Raw genomic sequence first — 22,233 nt, 5'->3', positions numbered from 1 at the left:
CAAGCAAGTGAACTCCTGGTCTCCTGGTCAAACTCCCGATGGGACACTTTGCATATTAGACTTTTATATATATAGATAATATCTGAAAACAGATATTTTCATTTATTCCTTTATAATTTGTGTGCCTTTTATTTTTTTTCTTGTTTAAATGCTTTGGCTAGAACTTTAGGACAATGTTGAACTGCAGTGATCTTGTTCCTGGTTTTAAGGGGAAACCTTTCAGTTTTTCACCATTGAGTAATATGTTAGCTATGGAATTCTCATAAGTTCTCTTTATCATATTGAGGACGTTTCCTTCCATTTCTAGTTGTCTGCATCTTTTTATTTAAATCATGAAAGGGTGTTGGATTTTGTCAAATGTCTTTTCTGCGTCAATGGAGATAATCATGTGGGTTTTTTTTTTTTCTTATTCTATTATGTGGTATATGCCACATTGAATGATTTCCTTCTGTTTAACCACCCTTTCATTCCAGGGATAAATCACATTTGGTCATAATGTGAAGTCTACTTAATATGCTATTAGTTTAGTTTACTAGTATCTTGTGGAGAACTTTTGCATCTTTATCTGTAAGTGATTTTGGTTGTTGTTATTTTTTATCAATTCTTTAATAGTTATATAAATATATTATAGAAGTAAAAAGTGTTTATAATTCATTTACAAGTACAGTCTGTTACACTATTAAATGTTACTTGGCCTGTTGCATAAAGTAAATAATGCATGAGAATTAGTCCTGAAACTGTTCGCTGAAGTTCTATTTCCAAACCAGTGGATTAAAAACACAACTGTGAATGGTACAAAGACATAAAAACTCATATTATGGTAAAATCAATTGCAAAAATAGATAATCCACATCCTACCCGAATAATATAAGTAAGAACTCAGCAGTTTTCCGCAACTTAAACATGAGGTCCACACAGAAAATATTAAAGATATCTTTCAGTGTGATGCAACTGTATAAAGCTAAAAGAAGATCATTAGATGACCAATGTATCAAAAGTCAACAGAATTTAGAAAATACACCTAATTCTAAAGTAAGCAGAAGTGAAAAGTCAGTTTACAAAGAATTATAACTGCTCTCCATCATCAGAGTCCAAATCATATTTCTTTCCTTGATAGTTTTCTTTTCCAGCTTTGGGAAGTTTGTTCCAAATATCTTTTGGCTCTGAAATGGTAGCTCCATTAAATTCCCATCATAATTAAGAATATCAGAACAACCAAGCCTCCATTCTAAAGTTTCTGTGGTGAAGTCATCTGTATTTCTAGGCCAGTAAGTCAAGCAACATAATCTTGTGTTTTTCCATCTTTTACCAGTGCCAGTGTGGGGATGATTTTGGTCCTCAGTCTCAAAAAAAGGAAAGGTGCTTTTCTACATTCAGCTTCAAAAATGTGGTCTCCAGATGTTTCTTGGACAATATTACCAAGTGAATGTCTAGCATTTTACACCTGAATGTGGAGTCTCTGTAGAAATGGCAACCCACTTTTTTACTCTCTCTGACTTCTTGAAAAAAGTCTCTCTCACTGGGGATTTCTCTGTAGTCCCCAGGTCCTTTTTGAAAGTCATTCTTGTTTCTGCTGTTGAGCTTTTCTTAGTGCCTCGAATCTCTTTTCTTTGAGATGTTCCAGTTCATCCTCATCCATCTGATCCAGTTCCTGAATTTCAGCATCCAAATGTTCTTCCACTAGTTTGGTAGTCTGAAGCAACTGATTCTCCAGGACTTTTAAAAACATCTCAACAGAGGCATTCCCTTCCATTCTTTACAGTTCAGCCTTGCTGGGCTCTCGGCGATACCTGAGAAATGACGGGCCAGTGGCTCCAGAAGAACTGTCCGCTCTGGCTTCAGCCTCGCAACAACTGCTAGTGGCTAATAACAGGCTGTCACTTTTACCTCCAGATTGGCAGGGGTCCTTCTATATTTTACAGCCTGTGACCCTGAGGAATTGAGAGGGGAGGGGAATATTGGTTTTTAGTTTTCTTTTATTTCCGCGTTTTGTCTGGCTTTGGTATCACAGTAATCCTGGCTTCATAGAAAGAGTTAGGAAGTATTTCCTCCTCCTCTGTATTTTCAAAGAGTTTGAGAAGGACTGGTGTTAATTCTTCTTTACACATTTGATAGAATTCACCAGTGAAACTGACTGGTCCTGGACCTTCCTTTCTTAGGAGGTTTGTGATTACTGATTATATCTCTTTGTTATAAGTATGTTTATATTTTATATTTTATATTTCTTCTAGATTCCGTTTGGGTAATTTGTGTGTTTCTGTGAATTTGTACATTACTATTAGGTAATCTAATTCGTTGGCATATGATTATTCATAGTATTCTCTTATTATCCTTGTTATTTTTGTTTAGTTGGTAGTAATGTCCACACTTTCATTTCTGATTTTAATTATTTGTTGTTCTCTCCCATTTTCTTATAAGACTAGCTAAAGATTTATTGTCAAGCTTTTCAAAAACTGATTTTGACTTCATTGACTCTACTGTTTTTTCACTCTCTATTTCATTTATCTCTGCTCTGATCTCTATTGTTTCTTTTTTTCTGCTAGCTTTACTTCTTTTCTAGTTCTTTGGCATGTCAAGTTAGGTTACTGATTTCAGACTTTTCTCTTTTTTAAAAAATGTAGATGTTTACAGCTATTCATTTCCCTCAGAGCACTGCTTTCATTGCATCCCATGAGTTTTGGCATGGTGTGATCTATTTCTAAGTAAATCTAATTTCCCTTGTGATTTCCTATTGATCCGTTGGTTAAGAATGTGTTGTTTAATTTGCACATATTTATGAATTTTTCAGTTTTCCTTATTTTATTGATTTCTAGCTTCATTTCATTTTGGTTGGAGAAGATATTTTGTATGATTTTGATATTTTTAAGTATGTTGAGAGTTTCTGTGGCCTAACATTTAATCAATCATGGAGAAGTTTTCATATCCACTTGAGAAGAATGTGTATTCTACTGTTGTTGGGTAGATTGTTCTATATATATATATATATATATATATATATATATATATATATATATATATATATGAAGTCTAGTTGTTTATACTATTCTTCAAGTCCTCTATTTCCTTTTTGAACTTCTGTTTTTTTCTGTCATTTATTAAAAGTGGTATCTCCTTAACCTAGCCGGATTGGCTCAGTGGATGGAGCGTTGGCCTGCAGACTGAAGGGTCCCAGGTTGGATTCTGGACAAGGGCACATGTCCGGGTTGTGGGCTCGATCCCCAGTAGGGGGCGTGCAGGAGGCAGCCAATCAATGATTCTCTCTCATCATTGATGTTTCTATCTCTCCCGCTCCCTTCCTCTCTGAAATCAATAAATATATGTAAAAAATAATAATAATAAAATAAAAATAAAAGTGGTATCTCCAACTATTATTCTCTACTGTCTATTTCTCCCTTCAGTTCTATCAATATTTGCTTCATGTATTTACAGGGACAGGGGGTGTTTGTTTGATGTGTACATTTGTATAATTTTTATATTTTCTTTTTTTAAATATATTTTATTGAATTTTTACAGAGAGGAAGGGAGAGAGAGAGAGAGAGTTGGAACATCAGCTGCCTCCTGCACATCTCCTACTGGGGATGTGCCCGCAACCCAGGTACATGCCCTTGACCGGAATCGAACCTGGCACCTTTCAGTCCGTAGGCCGATGCTCTATCCACTGAGCCAAACCGGTTTCGGCTGTATTTTCTTGATACATGACTTTTATCACTATAATGCCCTTCTTCATTCTTACAACAGTTTTTTATGTAAAAGCTATTTTATCTGCTATTAGTATAGCTGCTCCATCTCTCTTTTTGTAACTATTTGCATGGAGAAATTTTTCACGCTTTTACTTTTAAGTTATTTATGTCTTTTTATCTAAAGTAAGTCTTTGTAAACAACATATACGTAGTTTGATCATGTTGCATTACCCATGCTGCCAAGCTCTGCCTTTTGGTTTGGGAGGTTAATCTGTTTATATTTAAAGTAATTGCTGATAAGGAAGCCTTACTTCTGCCATTTTGCTATTTGATTTCTGTATGCCTTACACCATTTTTCTGTTCCTCACTTACTTCCCCCATTACTGCCTTCTTTTGTGTTTCGTTAACTCTTTGCTATATACCATTTTATTCCATTCTCATTTGCTTTTATATATTTTTTAAGATACTGTCTTAGTGGTTACTATGAAGATTAAAATTAGCAACTTAAATTTATAATCTAATTTGAATTAATACTAACTGAACTTCAATAATATACAAACATTCTACTCATATACAGCTTGATTCCCTCCCTTATGTTGTTGTAATCACAAATTTTATCTTTATACATTGTATGCTCATTAACATAGATTTATAATTATTTTTAAGCATTTGTTTTTTAAATTATGTTGGAAATAAAAATAAGACTTCAAACAAAAAATACAGTCACGCTGGATTATATATTTACCTATGTAGTTGTCTTCACAGGGTTAATTTTTTGGTATGGATTTAAATTATTGTCTAGTAGACTTTTATTTGAGCCTGAAGGACTCTATCATTTCTCATAGGGTAAGTCTACTAATAACAACTCCCTTACCTTTATTTTTATCTCAGGCTATTTCAATTTCTCCTTATTTTTGAAGAATAGTTTTGCCAGACATAGAATTCATGGTTGAGACCTATTTTTTCCAGCACTTTAAATATGTCATTCCATTGCCTTCTTTCCCTCATAATCTCAAAGTGAAGTTGTTTGTATTCTTACTGAGGATCCTTTGTTCATGATGAGTCATTTCTTTCTTACTACTTTCTTACTACTTACGACTTTCATCTTGGGCTCTCGACAGTTTGATTATAATGTACCTCAGTATGAATCTCTTTGTGCTTATCCTACTATTGTTTATTGAGCTTCTTGAATGTGCAGATTCAGTCTTTCATCAAATTGGGAAATTTGGGGCCATCATATCCTCAAAAAATTTTTTTCTGTTCCTTTTCTCTCACTTCTCCTTCAGAACTTCCATAATGCATGTGTTGGTTCACTGGATGCTGTCTCACATGTCTTTAGGCTCTTTTTTCTTTGTTCTTTTTTTTAATGCTCCACCAACTAGATAATTTCCATCACATTATCATCACATTCGCTGGCTCTTCTGCCTCCTCAAATCGGCTACCAAGCCCCTCTAGTAAATGTTTTGTTTCACTTATAGTATTGTTCAGCTCCACATTTCTATTTTGTTCCTTTTAATAGTTTCTACCTCTTTACTAATATTCTCATTTTTTCCATTTATCATTTTCCTCATTTTCTTTGGTTCTTTGTCCATGGGCTTTCTTTAGCTCTTTGGGCATATAAGATAGTTGATTTAAAGATTTTTGAAAAAAAAAAATAAATAAATAAAAATAAAAAAATAAAGATTTTTGGAGCTCCAGTGGCGCAATAAGTTAGTGCGCGGTACTTATAAGATTTAAAGATTTTTTTTCTTGTAAGTCCAATGTCTAGCTTTTCTCAGGAAGAGCTTTTAAAGACATTTTAAATGATAATTACAACCACTTATTTAAATTAAAAATAACTATATATAGAACCACATACTTAAATTACAGAAATTATCTTTTAGTTAATATTATTGAGTTTCTTTGGTATACCAGGCCCTGCTTATATATTATCTCATTGTACATACACACAAACTTTGAGGCAAGTACTACTATAATCTGCATTTGACAGATGAAGAAATTGAGGTACAGGGCTAATAAAGTCATATTGTAAATAAATGACAATGCCAACATATGAATGAGACCATTTTAACTCAGAATTCTTACTTATTACCAATATGAATTACCTTTCTCAGCTTGAGTTTGGTTTTGTGGGGGAGGGAGGACAATGACCAGCTAGGCCTCAGACTGGTGTTTGCACATATCCTTAATATCATTATAATAGCCATCCTAACTTCAAAAGCATCTATATGTGCATATTGGAATTTTAAGTGTGGAGCATGTCATAGAGTGGAAAGGACAGTGAAATAGGGATCTATAACTGAGCCCATAGTTCTAACCTGGAAGGGGAGTCAAGTGAGGTCCTGCTTAGAGTCAGTCCAGTTAGCCGAGGCCTAACAGACCAAGTAAAACATGAGGGAAACATGTTCTGGAATAAGAAAACCACATGAGCAAACACCTGAAACAGACAGAACAGGGAGCATTTGAAGTATTGAAAAAGCCCCAAATCAGCAAGAGGAAGAGAGAAGATATGAATCTAGAGAAGTAAGAAGAAGCTTCAAGGTTAGAGTTTGGATTTTATCCTAAGGGTGATATGAAACCAGTGAGTGATTTTAAGTGATACAGGAACATAACATTTAGAATTTGATGAGAGTAAAAGTGAGGAAAACAGTGAGAAGGCTGATATGGTAAATATGAATTGATAGTGGCTTGAACAGGGGTGACAATAGACGTAGTGACAATGAGGCCAGAGTGTGACAATAGGGACACAGAGTATATGCAGCAAGAAATGTTGCAGAGGAGCACTTACATGAGTTACCTTATTGGGTGATTGATTAAATGCTGGGAAGTAAGAGTTTTATGTGATATGAACAATGTTTTATTTTCTTCTATTTACACGATAAAAAAATGAACATATAATTTTTATTCTACTTGTACTTATCTTTACATTTTAAAAAAGCTAAAATAATATATGTTCAATTATAGTTAGAGTGAGACCCTATCATTTTCTTATTTCCACATATAAAATATAAAAAATGAGTCAATTAGAAATTTTTACTTCCTGCCAGCTTTCTTTCACCACTTGAGTTTTTGTTGCTATAATTAGGAAGTTTAGAATATGTTATTATTAAATTATTTTTATACTTATATCTTATGTCTTAAAAATGATTTTTAAATTATTTTTAATATTCTCCTTATATTTGCAACAAGTTTTTACTTAATCTAGTATTTAAATTATTTCAACTAATTATAAATATTTATTTTATATCAGAATTTCATCTTTGGTTTTTTTTATTTTGATTCCCTTCTTGACCAACTGAAGTATATCTTCAGTTATTTCAGAAAATGAGTGGTATATTTCTGATCCCTGAAGTATCTAAGAATGTCCTTGTTTTCCTTTCCTATGTGAATGATAACTTGTGTGGCTATATAGCCTTTGTATAGACAGTTCCCAAACAACTGTAAATGTTATTCTACTCAGCTTCTGAAGTTTAATAATGAAGATGACTTTTCTATATTTTTTTTTCCTTTGCAAGTAATTTCTTTTCTGCTCAAATTCTTGTTGATTATTTTTCCATACTTTAGATACAGGAAGTCTTCCCTCACCCGCTCAAGCCTGGACGAAAGCCTTTCCAATGTGTTTTCAGAGTATCCCACACTTACCCCAATTGTAATACCACATCGTGCAGCAATTGCCTGCTTCTGATATGTAGCTCAATCACAAGGCACTCTAAGTTATTTGGTTAGGAATGTGTCTGGCTCTTCTTTGTATTCGTAACAGTTAGCATATGTCAAGTACTCACAAAAAAAATTGCTGAATAAATTGATAAATCATTAATATCACATTTTTACCAGGTTAGGTCAAAGTTTGGTCTCTTTTCTTTAATATTTTTCAAAACTCATTGAGTCCTTTTCATCTCTGCTTTGGACTAAATTATTACTTCAGATACCTTTTTATATATCTTTGGTTGCTATTTCTGTTCCATTTACTCTGATCTCTTCCGAAGAAGTTGTAGCACTATTTTTCTACTATTTCATGCAATGGTTTTCATCTATTTGTCCTTTACATTTACATTTTTATAGAGTTTTTTAAGCTTTTACTCTAAACATTAATTTAATATTCTGTAGTACTGATCCCTTCCTGGATTATGTCTAAATAATATTTGAATTTTGACATTGCATATTCTATGTCCTTATAGCCTTAACTTATTCAATTTGTTTTTATTTCTCCCTGCCACTTAACTAGGTCTCTTCTTATAGTAGTCTAATATCTTGTATTTCATCTCCTGTTTCATAGAAAATGCAAAGCAGATTCTTTCCATTTACTTTTTTTTTTTCTGACAGTGGTCAGCACCTAACTACCTAATAGTCCGTTTACTTATGCTTCTAGTATCATTTTCCAAAGTGTTCACTTTCTCAGCATTTTGAGGATTCTCTCTTACTTCATTCATGCAGCATAATCTTTTAAAAAGGAATACTTTGTCTTGAATTTACTCATTCTAAGCCTCATGTATCCTTTACTAACCCAATTTATGGATTTTCCTTGATTCTCATTATTATTGCCTGAATTCTATTAGTTTCTCTGCACAGATCTTGAACTTAGAGACAGTATACATGTACAGCTCACAGCTAAATTTGGGGCATAAAATTGACATTTATCAATTTTGTCACCACAGGTATTGGCTTGCGGTGAGACTCCTCATTCTAATTGCCTATTTTACTATGAAGAGACTAATTCCTAGTTAATCAGAAACAATCATTGGTCTTTTCCTTGGTTGGAACCATATGTGAAAAATTAAACTCCCAGTGAGAGTCAAACACACTGTTCTGTCTGCCCAGCCCCTTTGATATTTTGCTTCACGTATCCTTAAATACAGAGCATCCTATCTCTCTACTCCCATTGGAATCATGTTGCTATAATCCAAACCATAGCTCCAAAACGGGTAATAGAGAGAAGTGCTAATGGGGGATATTGGGGCAAGAAGGTGTAAAATACTACCTGTAGTAGTGGGGTTACTGTCAATTCATTCGTATGTGCCAGGAGGCAGATAGGTTTGTTGTTGTTGTTAAATATTTTTTTTATTGATCTTAGAGAGAGAAGGAAGGAGAGGGAAAGAGAGACAGAAACATTTATTTTCCTTCAGGCCAGCAGATTTGGTCACCTTCAAATAACAAAGTTCATATCCATTTCAGCCCCCACAGTTCTTGCAAGTGGTGGGAAATCCTGTCAGATTTTGTCACCAGGGTTACAGCTGCTCTTTTGATGTTTTTAGTGGCTTAGAAAAAGGCACCCTCTAGGGATGATCCAAGCCTAAGGGGTAAGTGAGCACCTCTGTCAGCTGGGTACACTGAACAGGGCCCAGATTGCTCAGCCATACACCTGGTTATCAATCCTGCCTTTCAATGCTATTATGAGTTCTCATATTTTCCTGATTTTTCATTTAGTTTAGAGAATCTGAGACACAAACAGCTAGTCCAGATGTCATCTTAAATCAGAAGTCAACCAGATTCTATTAATAGTGATATTTCACATCTAAGATTTGAGTGAGATCATTGATGCTTACCTGACATTCCAAGTTGTAGTATTTATACTGGCAGCTTTCCTTGTCCCTAGATTTATATTTAGAACTCACAATAAAATATTAAGTAGTTTTGAAAATAGCTTCTAAGATATTTTTAATAAGTCTGCAATTCTCATTTTCATCCCAATCTACCACACAGTACTGCTTGCTAACCTAAGGTATCTATAATAATAAAAGAGTAGTATGCTAATTAGACCAGACAGCCAAACAACCTTCCAGATGTCATTCCGGATATCCTTCCAGACGAAGCCACAGTTGTGGGGGCAGAGGCAGAGGCTGTTAGGGGTGATTAGGCAGGCAAGCAGAGTGGTTAGGGGCAATCAGCAGGCAGGCAGAGTGGTTAGGGGCAATCAGGCAGGGAGGCGAGTGGTTAGGGGTGATCAGGCAGGCAGGCGAGTAGTTAGGGGCGATCGGGCAAGCAGGCAGGTGAACAGTTAGGAGCCAGCAGTCCCAGATTGCGGGAGGGATGTCCGAGAGGTCCTGGATTGGGAGAGGGTGCAGGCTGGGCTAAAGGCCCCCCCCCCCCACACACACACACGAATTTCATGCACCAGGCCTCCGGTCTATAATAATAAAAGCGTAATATGCTAATAACACCAGACAGGGGCTGTGAGGACCAAGGCAAGCTGCCATAGCTGCGAAGGCCAAACCTATAAAATGTATGTTTGTGCATAAAACACTGAGCATGAACCTTAATGTGAACTATGGGCTTTGAATGATAATGATATGACAATGTAGGTTCATCTATTGTGACAAATGTACTACTCTGCTGGGAGATGTTGATAATGGAAGAGGCTTGTGCATGTGTCAATGTAGGGAGTGTATGGGAAGCCTCTGCACCCTCTTCTCAATTTTGCTATGAACCTAAAACTCCCTAAAAAAATAAATTCTTTTAAAAAAGTTTTGTATTGTCATGTTTAACTCAATAACTTATTACAAGAAAACTGTTCAACTGGTCACAATTTATATACAAGAAGTTTGTGTTTGTTTAAAAAAGTCTTTAAAACTATATTTTGTTTTTGACTTTTAAAAGGAAGCCCAATATTTTAAAATGCACTGTCAAATTTTTAAACCCTTGGACTTACTAGCTTAAGGAAAGAAGTGCAAACATCCATGGTTCAGGAGTGTAGGGAGAAGTTGGGGCAACTAGCGCCTGATCCTCCTGCTCTAACAGAGAAAAAAATTCTATCACAGGAGGAGCAAGAAGCTGGACTTCCCCGGGGAGATAGCAGCTTCTAAGTTATATGGACCATATAACTAGAAAAAAAGAAGAGAAGAAGAAGAAGAAGAAGAAGAAGAAGAAGAAGAAGAAGAAGAAGAAGAAGAAGAAGAAGAAGAAGAAGAAGAAGAAGAAGAAGAAGAAGAAGGAGAAGAAGAAGTTGTTGTTCAAGAACTCCAGAGCTAGGCTTAACATTTTCAGGATGAAGAAAAAATTATGAACTGAAGACCTGTTCAGGCATGGCATGGCTAGCTAGCATCACTAGGACTGGAGAGTTTATGACTTAGAAAATTTTGTCAAGTCTATGGATATAAAGTTATGTTCTAGAGCAGGCTCTGCCTGACAAAAATACATAGTATTCATGGTCATTTTTTCTTGGCTTGGTGTTTGGTGGTGAGGTCTTTTTCAAACACCATTAACCCACATCAAATATATGCAAAAGCAGTGAGAGTTTTAAAAACTATTTTTAATTAACTAAGTAAATAGGTCTTTATCATGGAAGCTTCTGAGAATGCTACCTGCTTTCAGCCAGACGCAATCATACTGCAGTCAACATGGAGAGTCCCAGCCTTCGGTGTGCTAAGGAAGCTGCCACATGGGCTGTGGATTTGACTACTTTCATTTCCTGAAAGGAATCCCAGGGAAAACCTTGGTGATGGGAAGGAGCCAGCATGATGCGCGTGACTTGGGACACCACCTTTCCTTTGTAGAGCATTCTATACTTTACCACGAGCTTTTGCTTACTTTATCGGATTGATCTTCTCAACCATCCATCCAGTAAAGTAGGTTATTATTGTCCTCCTTTGTCAGATAAAAAAAAAAAAATGGTTCATTAAGTTAAGCAACTTGCCTTAGCCTGTAGGTGTCAGAGCTAAAACTGGGAGTACAAACACTTTCCTTGAGTTATCTAAAATCTTTATCTTGGACAATATTCAAGCATGGTTAGGAAATGGCAACATCGTGGGAAATTTCCTAATAAAGATTTGTTGCGTTTACCGACCACTCAAACTTTAGCAAGTACAGTTAATGAAAGGCGTTACTTGTTGCGGGGGAACCAAAAGTGTGTGTGTACGTGTGTGAGTAGGGTTTCTGAGTGTGGACCTTCACCATATCCAGGCGAGGATCTGTCGAAAACAGGTTCCTGAAAGGCTTCACCCAGTTCCTCTGAATTCTAGGAATCTCTCTGGGTGAGTTGTTAGAACCTTCATAAGCCTCTCGGGTGATTCTGTGTTCGCTAACTCACCTACAGGGTGGTTTTAGACCTGGTTGGTTATTTATTGTTCGGCAAAAACCTAACCAAGACCCTCAGGTGACCTTTATACTTGACATTGGTCCTCTTTCAGTGGCAGTTTTCCGTGCGGGGCAGGGAGGAACGGGGCTGCGCTGGGCGGGGCTTGTGTGGGCGAGGGGCGGGGCTGCGCTGGGCGGGGCTTGTGTGGGCGGGGAGGAGCGGGGCTGCGCTGGGCGGGGCTTGTGTGGGCGAGGGGCGGGGCTGCGCTGGGCGGGGCTCGTGTGGGCGGAGAGGGGCTGCGCTGGGCAGGGCTTGTGTGGGTGGGGAGGGACGGGGCTGCGCTGGGCGGGGCTTGTGTGGGCGAGGGGCGGGGCTGCGCTGGGCGGGGCTTGTGTGGGCGAGGGGCGGGGCTGCGCTGGGCGGGGCTCGTGTGGGCGGAGAGGGGCTGCGCTGGGCGGGGCTTGTGTGGGCGGGGAGGAGCGGGGCGGGAGAGGCCCGGCCTGGCCCCGGGGAGGTGCAGGGTGAGGAGTTAATGGCTCCGCGCGCAGGCGCTGCCCTCTGAACTGGAACGGCAAGCCACTTCCGGTTGGAGTCACTTGGCTGGGCGCCGCGGACCCGGAGCGTGGAAGACCCACTCGGAACCCCTGAACTGTGAGTAAGAAACTTCGTGAACGAGGAGGTGTGTCCGACCCCGTCGAGCACGGCGACGGAGAACTTGTGTGTGTGTGTGAGCGAGAGGCATCCGCTGGCAGCGTGTTGCCGCAGGGAGAGAAACCGGGGAGCTGAGGAGACGTCCCGGTCTCTGGACGGGGAGGGACTTGCTGCGAGAGGAGCCACCGGGTCTGCGCTCCGGGCTGAACCGGGAGGGGCTTTCCGGGCCCAGGACGTCCCGCCGCGACGTAGCTGGGGAGGGACTCTCTCGGACGCCGTCGTCTTCGCTGGGAGACTGGGGAGGCAGGGCTTAGGGGGCACGGGAGCTGCCTGCCAGAAGCTAGCGCTGTCACGGTCACGCTTTCGAAAACTTTTTCCCAAGTTGTTGCGCAATTCTGTTCTCGGCTTCCCCGCGGGGTGTCCTCATCGTCTTGTCGGCGAGAAGTTGGGTAACTTCCCCGAGCGTCCCGGGGAGAAGGGGTGGCCGAGGCGGGAAGAGCGGAGGCTCACCCGCCGCCGGTGCAGGGAACCTGGACGCTGGGTCCAGTCGCTAAGAGTGAGTGGCCGCCGTGGAGAGCCGCGCTGGTCAAGAGGCGAAGAAGGCGGGGAGGATACCGAGCGCAAGAGGAGTTGTCTCTCTTGTTACGTTGTAACAAGCAAACATAGGGCAGCCTTGCTATGTCCAGTGTCACTTACCTCAGGTGCTTTTGACAAAGTTCTCGTAAGGGAGAAATGGTAAGGAAGGAAGTGAAGTGACCTGAAAACGAAGGAAAATAAAATGATCTTCCACCCCCGCCACGATTGGAATATACATTTCAAGCGAGAGGTAGCAGACAAGCATGCACTATGTTCTGTCGGAAAATTATTTTGTCCCTGATCTTTTGGGACGGGAGGAAACCCTAGCATGATATAACCATGTACAAAGCAGAAAAGGAAACTCTTTCGCAGCCCTACCCCCAACCGTGTACACCAAGGCCTTTGACATCTCGCTCTTACAGGTACATAAATGTGTTATTTCACTTTCTTATGAAAAGGAGATTTTATATGCATACTATTCTGTTATCTGCTTTCTCAGATTAAAAAAAAATACGTAGTGGAAGTCATGCCTTATGCAACACTACCTTATCTTTTTTTAAAAAATATATTTTATTGACTTTTTACAGAGAGGAAGGAAGAGGGATAGAGAGTTAGAAACATCGATGAGAGAGTAACATCGATCAGTTGCCTCCTGCACGCCCCCCACTGGGGATGTGCCCACAACCAAGGTACATGCCCTTGACCGGAATCGAACCTGGGACCCTTCGGTCCGCAGGCCGATGCTCTATCCACTGAGCCAAACCGGTTATGGCAACACTACCTTATCTTCTTAACGGCAGCATGGTATTCCTCTGTCTGGGTGTACCAAAATCTAGTTGACTATCTCTTAAAACAGCCTGTCTGTACATTGCCCTTTATTCTTCACAATTATATTTTATTAAGATCCAGATATATTAATCCTTTGTGAAATATATTTTCAAGAACTATCAGTCTTTTGGTTTAAAATGCCTAGGTTTTATATTGCTTAAGGTGATCCCCACTTAAAAATTATTAAAATATATTTCTATATTGTCTTAATTTTTTAAATAATATTTATGCTTTACTTATTAAAACATCTGAGTTATTTTTGTACATTGTTCAAGATAGATATTTAGCCATTTTTCCTGAAATCAATTCTTTCCCCCAACTGACTAGGAATAATACTACCTTCAAATAGTAAAAATGTGTACATGGGTCTTTTTCTTCTTCTTCTTATTCTTCTGTTGCCTTGTTCTATTTGTCTCTTCCCATACAAATACTAATCGCTTTGATAATGGCCTTTTTTAAAAAGTAATTCATAAAACAAGTCCCTCTTTTTCAAAATTTTCTAGAATATTGCACTCTTTCAATAAAATATAAACTGCTCATATTTCATTAAAATAATCCTGTTTCGCTATTATTTAATTTCCAATAAATTCTCTTTACCAAGAAAGTGTCTTTACTGTTTCTAGCTTAGTAGGATTTTTGTAGAGATTAGATTTTGGATTGTGTGCAAAGTCTATTTTGTCTGTGCATTGGCTAGCACTTTGAGAGGACTTTTAAGTAATAGATGTTGATTGCTCATTTTGTCTATTTCTTCTTAAGATGCTGTCTTTTCATTACTACTTAACGATATATTCATCAGGACTGGAAGTTGAATTCTATCCTGTGGCTTTTTGGCATCTGTCATGGCCTATCATGTGTTTTCTTCTTTAACTTATTTTAGAATGGTAAATTATTTTAGTAGATTTTCAGTTTGTGATCCAAGCTTACACCTGGTTATGGTGTAATATTTAAGCATATAGGTTCCTTTTGGTAGCAGTTTTATTTAAAATCAATAATTGAGTTTTATCTGTAGTCTTCTTTTTCTGTGTTATCTTTGCCAAAGCGATATCAAGGTTATGCTGGTTTCCTGAAAAGAACTGTGAAGAGTTCCTTCTTTCTCTGCTCTAAAGTAATGTAGATAGCATAAGAGCTCTCTGTCCTTTGAAAGTCTGAAAGAATTCACTCATGAAAACCATGTTGGTTTGAAAGTACGTTGTTCTTAAAACAGCAACAATATTTCGCAAACAGATCCAGAACTTTACAACAAAACAAAAACTTCTCAAAATAAATAAAAGGGTCTGAAACACCAATAATGTTGAGAACAAAGAACTGCTGTACTGATCCTGGTTGTTTTTATCCCTCTCCTTCCCCCAGCCCCTCTTTTGATGGTCAGGGAAAATGTTGTAGATAGACTGAGGCTGATAATAAAATTCTCTTTCTCACCTCTATTCCAGTTGTAGTATAAAAGAAAAGGTGTTGCTTCTACATGGGTAAGGTATTATATGCCCTGAAAGAAACCAAGAGTGAAACTCAATTGAAAGAGCATCAGTTTCAGTTTGTTGTCATTAGCTTCCTATTTTTGCTGGGAAATTTCTTCCTTTACAGGTTATAACCAAGCTGACATTCTACTGTAGGCAAATCCCATAGGGTGGTTTCAAAATGAGTGAGTGAGAAAATACACAGGCTAAGCATGCTTGTACTTACTTAAATATAAAGTGGACATCAGTCTCACAGTCCAGGTATGTGTGTGGTGTGTGCACACATAGAACAGGGCTGGCTTCTAAGGAATACAAACTATCTAACCAAAGACTACCTTTTCACTCAACTAATAGTTGACTTAATATGTGGCTAATAGTACATTATGTAATCTTTGGTAGAGTTATTAACTTATTTTAAACACGTTTTGATTACTTTCAAGGATATGACCTCAGGCAGGTAATATAATTTAGCAATGTGCACATGTACACTTCAGGAGACTCGTACTTGTTATTTACAGAGTGATGCAGGCATTATGTGAATATTTTAATTGATCATCTATTAATCTAAAAAAATAACTATTGACATGATTTGAGGGCATGCTTCATAGCAAAAACTGCATGTTTTTTTTGTTTGTTTGTTTTAAATATATTTTATTGATTTTTCACAGAGAGGAAGGGAAAGAGATAGAGAGTTAGAAACATCGATGAGAGAGAAACATCGATCAGTTGCCTCCTGCACATCTCCTACTGGGGATGTGCCCGCAACCCAGGTACATGCCCTTGACCGGAATCGAACCTGAGACCTTTCAGTCCGCAGGCCGACGCTCTATCCACTGAGCCAAACCAGTTTCGGCAAAAACTGCATGTTTTTTAAACCATACCCATTATGCAAAAGTAAATGGTAGATGAAAATAGATAGCCAATTGATGTAAAACTTTTCCTCTACTATGGCCTATGCTTGCTGCAATGGTTTTCAATCAGGGGGAAAGAGGAGGATATTGTCTGGAATGAGGTATGGAGAATTGTTCCCATGAGTGGCAGAACAAACAACAGGGAATTTTGCTATGAAGAGAGACCTGCTAAAAAAGACAGAAATCAGGAACTCAGATCATTTCAAGGTAATATATTATTTAAAATTACTTGAAGAAAATCAGCTGTTATTGTGGGATATTTAAATGGTTTTACTATTCCTAGCCATGTATTATGTGGCATTTCATAACATCATATATATGCTACCCCTAAACTAGAAATGCCTTTTCTTTGATATTGATGTTTCTCCACCTTTTTGAGTCCATATTTCCTTTTTTATAAACATTGAAATCTCACAAATATTAGGAGATTGTAATATGTGCCCTTGCTTCCAACACAGACCTCTTATGCCTCCTCATACAGAATATAAGCTTTCTCTTATAGTTTCTCCATTCAAGAATATTCTAAGGAGCCCTACTTTATGTGATTTATAAAAACAGATTTTTAATATTCAGTAGCCACTTTTAAATTGCATACCCCACCCCATCTCCAGATTCTAACATGGCACCTACTCAGAGGAGAGGATACCCCTTACAAAACTGAGCAAGCTAACTGAGCAGTACCATGTTTATGTTCACCTCAAAGGGGTACAACACATGCTAGTTTCCCTTTTGGTGTGATATTGTTTAGTTGTGTACTTCAACCAATCACATTTGATAAATTGTCTGAAAGAAATTTTATACAACTGGAGAAGAAAAGGGAGTGAGGCAAAGCTGAAACTCATGGGTGTGGTCTCTGTGCAGTCTTCTTTTAATTCTCAGAAGGTAGCACAAAAAGTTTCACCAAGTTCTAAAATCCAGCCAAATGGAGAACCTGGTCTGGGGAGCTTTCAGTTTGATCAATGAAGTTGTCTTACCTTGTTTATCCTTATGCATTTAGCCAACCAGCTTATGGAAAAAATGCAAAATCCAGATTCTGACGATGCTGGCTCTGTAAGTTCCCATTATTTCAGCTGTCTGAGTGGGACACAGAAACAGTATAGTGCAGTGTGCTATGAGTATATCGATAACCAAAGTTTACAACCAGGAAGGTGAGACTAGAAATGCAAGCTGTTATTTGGGGAATTGGCTGCTTTTGCCATGGAGCTCTCTTAAAAGGGGGAACGATCTTAAGTAAATGTTACGAGTGACAGTTTTCATCCATTTCCTTCCTTCAAATAAGGAAAACACACATACTTCTCTAAAGAGTTACCGTAACTATCTAAGACAGAGGGTATCCTTTTATTTATACTTGTGTACTACATTATTGACTTATTTTCTGCTATTTGCCTCTGTTTTTTTTTGTGGGTGAGAAGGCCAACAGAACTCAGATACAGAAAAGATAGGATGTATCTCTCCCTTATTCACCTCTTTGTTTGCTAAGGTGGCAACTTTTCTTAAATAGAATTCAAACTCATATTATTCATACCCCAAGGAGTTGGGAAAAGCAGGTGACTTTCTTTTCTAGGGCACAGTGGAAGAGGAAGCAGTTACTTCAGGTAATTTCTATCCTTCATCCTGAAACTGCTTTAGATTTAAACTGGCCTCTCACAAGTGTGAACACTGGCAGAACACTTAGAATAGTGTTAGCAGTGGGGGAAACCCAGCAAAGCGGTCTTTCCTACCTCCCAAATCACTCACGCTGTCTATCACCCCACAAAAAGTAGATCTTATTAAAGAATTATAAATCATTCTGGGGTGAAGGTGGTAGGAATCTACCTTTAAGCCTGTGTTTCTTTTCAGTCTTGAAATGCATGTGTACGTGAGTGTATAAATAATCAGAATTGAGCTGCTCTGGTTAAACTGGGCATGGAACATCTGGTGGTGGAACATTGTTTGGCTCACACAGTCCTAGTCTCAGTGGAGCTCCATAAGCACCATTACTTACCTTGATTATTACTTTATTTATTCAAGATTGTTTACCTATCATTTGGCAGCATAATACTGATTGCCATCGACAATAGGCTTAAGATATTTTATCTATAAAATAGGAAAAGAAGAAAAGAAGTTCATTTAAAATTGAAAAGGAGGCTGGGAGGAATTAGAGTACCACTTTAGAAGTTTCAGCGTCCGTATAGTTGGAGTCCCAGAAAGGGACACAGAAGAAATGAAATTGCCCAAAAAATAATTCCAGAAAATCTCACAAACTGAAGGATGAACTTCCAGATAGGTTAAGTACAAAATCAGGAATCAAAATGTCTCTGGATTTCAACAAAAACAAATGTAAGTTAGAAGAGAGCATAGCAAGGCTTTCCAAATTCTAAGGAATAATTACTTCTAACCTAGAACTCTTAACCTGGAAACTATCAGTTAAATCTGAGGCTATAGTAAAGCTATTTTCAGTTATGCAAGGTCTCAAAAAATGTACTTCGCAAACACTTTCTCAGAAGTAGCTACTGCAGGGTTAACTTCACCAAATGGACAAGTAAACAAGAAGGATAAAGATTTGGGATACCGAAAATGAGGGATTCAGCTAGAGAAAGGTAGTTTAGATAGGATGTAGATCCCAAAGGGAATTCCCAAATTCAAGGTGAAAGAAGGTCTCTTTTAGGCATAAAAGGCAGCAAGTCAGAAAGCTCAAGGAGAGCTTCTTCTAAAAAGATGAAATTGATAAAACAACAAATGTTCGAGTGGATTGGGAGTTGTATTAGTGATAATAATAAACTGTCCTAACCAGTTTGGCTCAGTGGATAGGCAGGGGTGGGCAAACTTTTTGACTCGAGGGCCACAATGGGTTCTTAAACTGGACTGGAGGGCTGGAACAAAAGCATGGATGGAGTGTTTGTGTGAACTACTATAAATTCAAAGTAAACATCATTACATAAAAGGGTACGTACGGTCTTTTTTTTTTTTTTTTTTTAGTTTTATTCATTTCAAATGGGCGGATCCGGCCCGAGGGCCGTAGTTTGCCCACGGCTGGGATAGAGTGTCAGCCCTCAAGTTGAAGGGTCAAGGGTTCGATTCTGGTCAAGGGCATGTACATCGGTTGCTGGCTTGATCACTGCCTGGTCAGGGCACATGCAGGAGGCAACCAATCATGTCTCATGTTGATGTTTCTCTCTCTTTTCCTTCCACTCTCTAAAAATCAATGGAAAAAATATATCCTCGGGTGAGGTTTAAAACAAAAAAGGAAAAGAAATAAATCAAACAGGAAGTTTTTTCAGGGAAAAGGTTTTTTAGAAAAGGAAAAAGCCATAGTATATGGTGGGCAAAAGTAGATTTATAGTTGTAATACAAATAAATAGTATAATAGTAAGTAAATAATAATACAAGAATGAACTCTGTGTTTTGAGTATTCACAACTATAAATATTCTTTTGCCCACCACTCTATTATATCATCCAGCAGTCAATAGCATTACATAGTCCTAAGAAAGTAAAAACTGAATGCTACTCTAACCAAAAAATAGGAGAACAGGGAGGGCATTAAGCAGAGAGGGGGTTTTATAAAGAGACCTTAATCCTTATTTTGCATAGTGGGAAGATGGATAAAACTGAAAAATTAATAGTGCCAATGTAGTATGTTAGAGTACAGAAAGAAATGCCAGAAACAGTAAACCAAAAGAGCTGAAAACTTTTGCCAAGGTGAAGCAGGAATGGGGAGAGGAGAGCAAGGGACTGCTGTTTTTCGTAAGCCCTGTGAAACTATTTGACTAATTAAAATATAGATATGTATAGCTTTAATTACAAAATAAAAACTAAATTTGGGTGAGAAGAACTAGAGATTAGATTTTTACGTCACAGAGACCTGGATTTTTCTAGGTCTTCCATTTTCTAATTCTGTGACCTTAGTCAATGTATTTTAACTTTTGATGACTTGTTTCCTTATCTAGAAAATATATGCTCCTGCAGATGGAAGATTAAAATAAGGTATCTAATGTAAAACATCTAGCAAGTAATATTACTTCAATAGGTATGGATCCCTACCTCTGACCCTAATGTTTCCCATGAGAAAATAGAGAACTGCCTCCTTCATTGTTGGGATGCTTTACATTCAAACAAGACTAAGATTGTCCTTCTGTTCCATGGCTATGTGCTTCTTCGGGATTGAAGACATGCCATTGGGATCTATGTCCTATCTCAACTATCAGTAGATAGTTTGAGAATTTAAATAGAATTGAGATGATTGGAGTATTGGTAGGGGGAGCATCATGTTAAAAGGGTCACTGCTGCTTGGTAGGAGAAGGGCTGTGGTCACACTCAAACACATGAACTTCAGTGCAAATGTCATTAATGGTAAATCTCTTCCATTCATAGATGAAACCCTTTTATAGACTGACTAGAAGCCTGGTGCACAAAAATTTGTGCACTCGGGGGGAGGGGGACCCTCAGCCCGGCCTGTGCCCTCTTGCAGTCTGGGACCCCTCGGGGGTGACCACTTGCTGCCTTAGGCCTGCTCCCCGGGGGGATTAGGCCTAAGATGGCAATCAGACATCCCTCTGGCAGCCCAGCAGCCCTCAGGGGACGTCCATTTGCCAGTGGGGAGCAGAACTAAGCTGCAGTCAGACATCCTTAGCGCTGCTGAGGAGGCAGGAGAGGCTCCCACCAACACTGCTGTACTAGCAGCCATCAGCCTGGCTTGTGGCTGAGCAGACCTCCCCCCTGTGAGAGCGCACTGATCACCAGAGGGCAGCTCCTGCATTAAGCATCTGCCCCCTGGTGGTCAGTGTGTGTTATAGTGACCAGTCATTCCCAGTCTTTTTGCTGTTAGGGTCAGTTTGCATATTACCCCTTTACTATATAGGATAGAGGCCTGGTGCACCGGTGGGGCCAGCTGGTTTGCCCTGAATGGTGTCCCGGATCAGGGTGGGGGTCCCCACTGGGGTGCCTGGCCAGCCTACGTGAGGGGCTGATGGCTGTTTGCAGCTGGTCACACCCCCTTCAGGGTGGGGGTCCCGCTTGGGTGCCTGGCCAGCCTGGATGATGGGCTGATGGCTGTTTGCAGCTGGTCACACCCCTTTCAGGGTGGGGGTCCCCACTGGGATGCCTGGCCAGTCTGGGTGAAGGGCTGAGGGCCATTTTCAGGTTGGCGGGTGACTGAAGCTCCCAGCCTCTTTTTTTTTTTTTTTTTATTCTGGGATTTATTTACCTTCTATAGCTGTCACTGGAGCTGAGAGCCGGCTCCAGCTCTGAGGCCCTGCTCCAGCTCTGAGGCCGTGGCTGGCTGAAAGCAGGAATCTGGGTTTGTTTAGCTTCTATAATTGAAACTCTGTTGCCATCACTGGCGCTCTAAGCTCTGAGGCCCCGGCTGGCTGAAAGCAGGTATCTGGGGTTTGTATAGCTTCTATAATTGCAACATTGTTGCTTCCGAAGCTCAGAGCTGGGCCACGGCAGGCGGGGAACCTTGGCTTCCTCCATCACTGGAACAAGCAAGCCTCATATTCACTTCAGCTGCGTGGCTGCCGGCCACCATATTTGTTGGCAGTTAATTTGCATATCCTGCTGATTAGCCAATGGGAAGCGTAGCAGAGGTACAGTTAATTACCCTTTTTGTCTTTTATTAGATAGGATGAGTTGTGGAAATTATATGGAAACAATATTATTGGAGTGCTATTGTTTTGGGCCATCTGCCAACATATCAAAATACCTTTAAAAAAAATCATCTACCTTAGCAACTGCTATTTTTGTTTTCACATTCTATATACTTCTTCTGGAACAATTAAAAACGCAGATTACTGTGAAACAAAAGGACACTATGAAAGCCTGTTTCCCTACCTTGGTGCATATTTGTGTAGTGTTTTATGGAGTACAGTGATTTCCCAGTTATAACTAGACACTCCTATGGCAGTGATTCTAAATCTGTGTCACTTCTGCTTCCCCACCACCACTACCACCAAATATGATCCAAGAAGTCTTAGACACTGTTTGCTGATCATTGGTGGTGGTGGTGGTGGTGGTGGTGGTGGTGGTGGTGGTGGTGGTGGTGGTGGTGGTGTGTGTGTGTTTTAACTACCCTTGATGATTCTAATGTATTGACAGGTTGGAAACCTATATCCTGCAGCATGCTCTACCCCTACCTACTAAACTG

General features: G+C 39.1%; 1 protein-coding gene and 1 pseudogene across 6 annotated transcripts in view; one reads left to right on the top strand and one right to left on the bottom strand.

Annotated features, from left to right (window-relative positions):
• TANK (TRAF family member associated NFKB activator) overlaps positions 1 to 22,233 on the top strand; it is a 99,878-nt gene that overhangs the window by 3,785 nt on the left and 73,860 nt on the right. For 4 of the 6 annotated variants that reach the window (XM_059704281.1, XM_059704279.1, XM_059704280.1 and 1 more), the window contains exon 1: positions 12,192 to 12,342. The exons of 1 other annotated variant lie outside the window; for it this stretch is intronic. The gene's annotated coding sequence lies outside the window, so the exon portion shown is untranslated. Of the gene's footprint in view, positions 1 to 12,191; positions 12,343 to 16,299; positions 16,319 to 22,233 lie in introns of those variants that run through there. One more of the 6 variants, XM_059704278.1, reaches the window with a different exon arrangement.
• On the bottom strand, positions 1,066 to 1,859 carry LOC132238851 (thioredoxin domain-containing protein 9-like; annotated as a pseudogene).

The sequence above is a fragment of the Myotis daubentonii genome, chromosome 7 (assembly GCF_963259705.1).
Source record: "Myotis daubentonii chromosome 7, mMyoDau2.1, whole genome shotgun sequence".
Classification (NCBI taxonomy): Eukaryota; Metazoa; Chordata; class Mammalia; order Chiroptera; family Vespertilionidae; genus Myotis; species Myotis daubentonii.
This window is presented reverse-complemented; position numbering and strand designations above follow the sequence as displayed.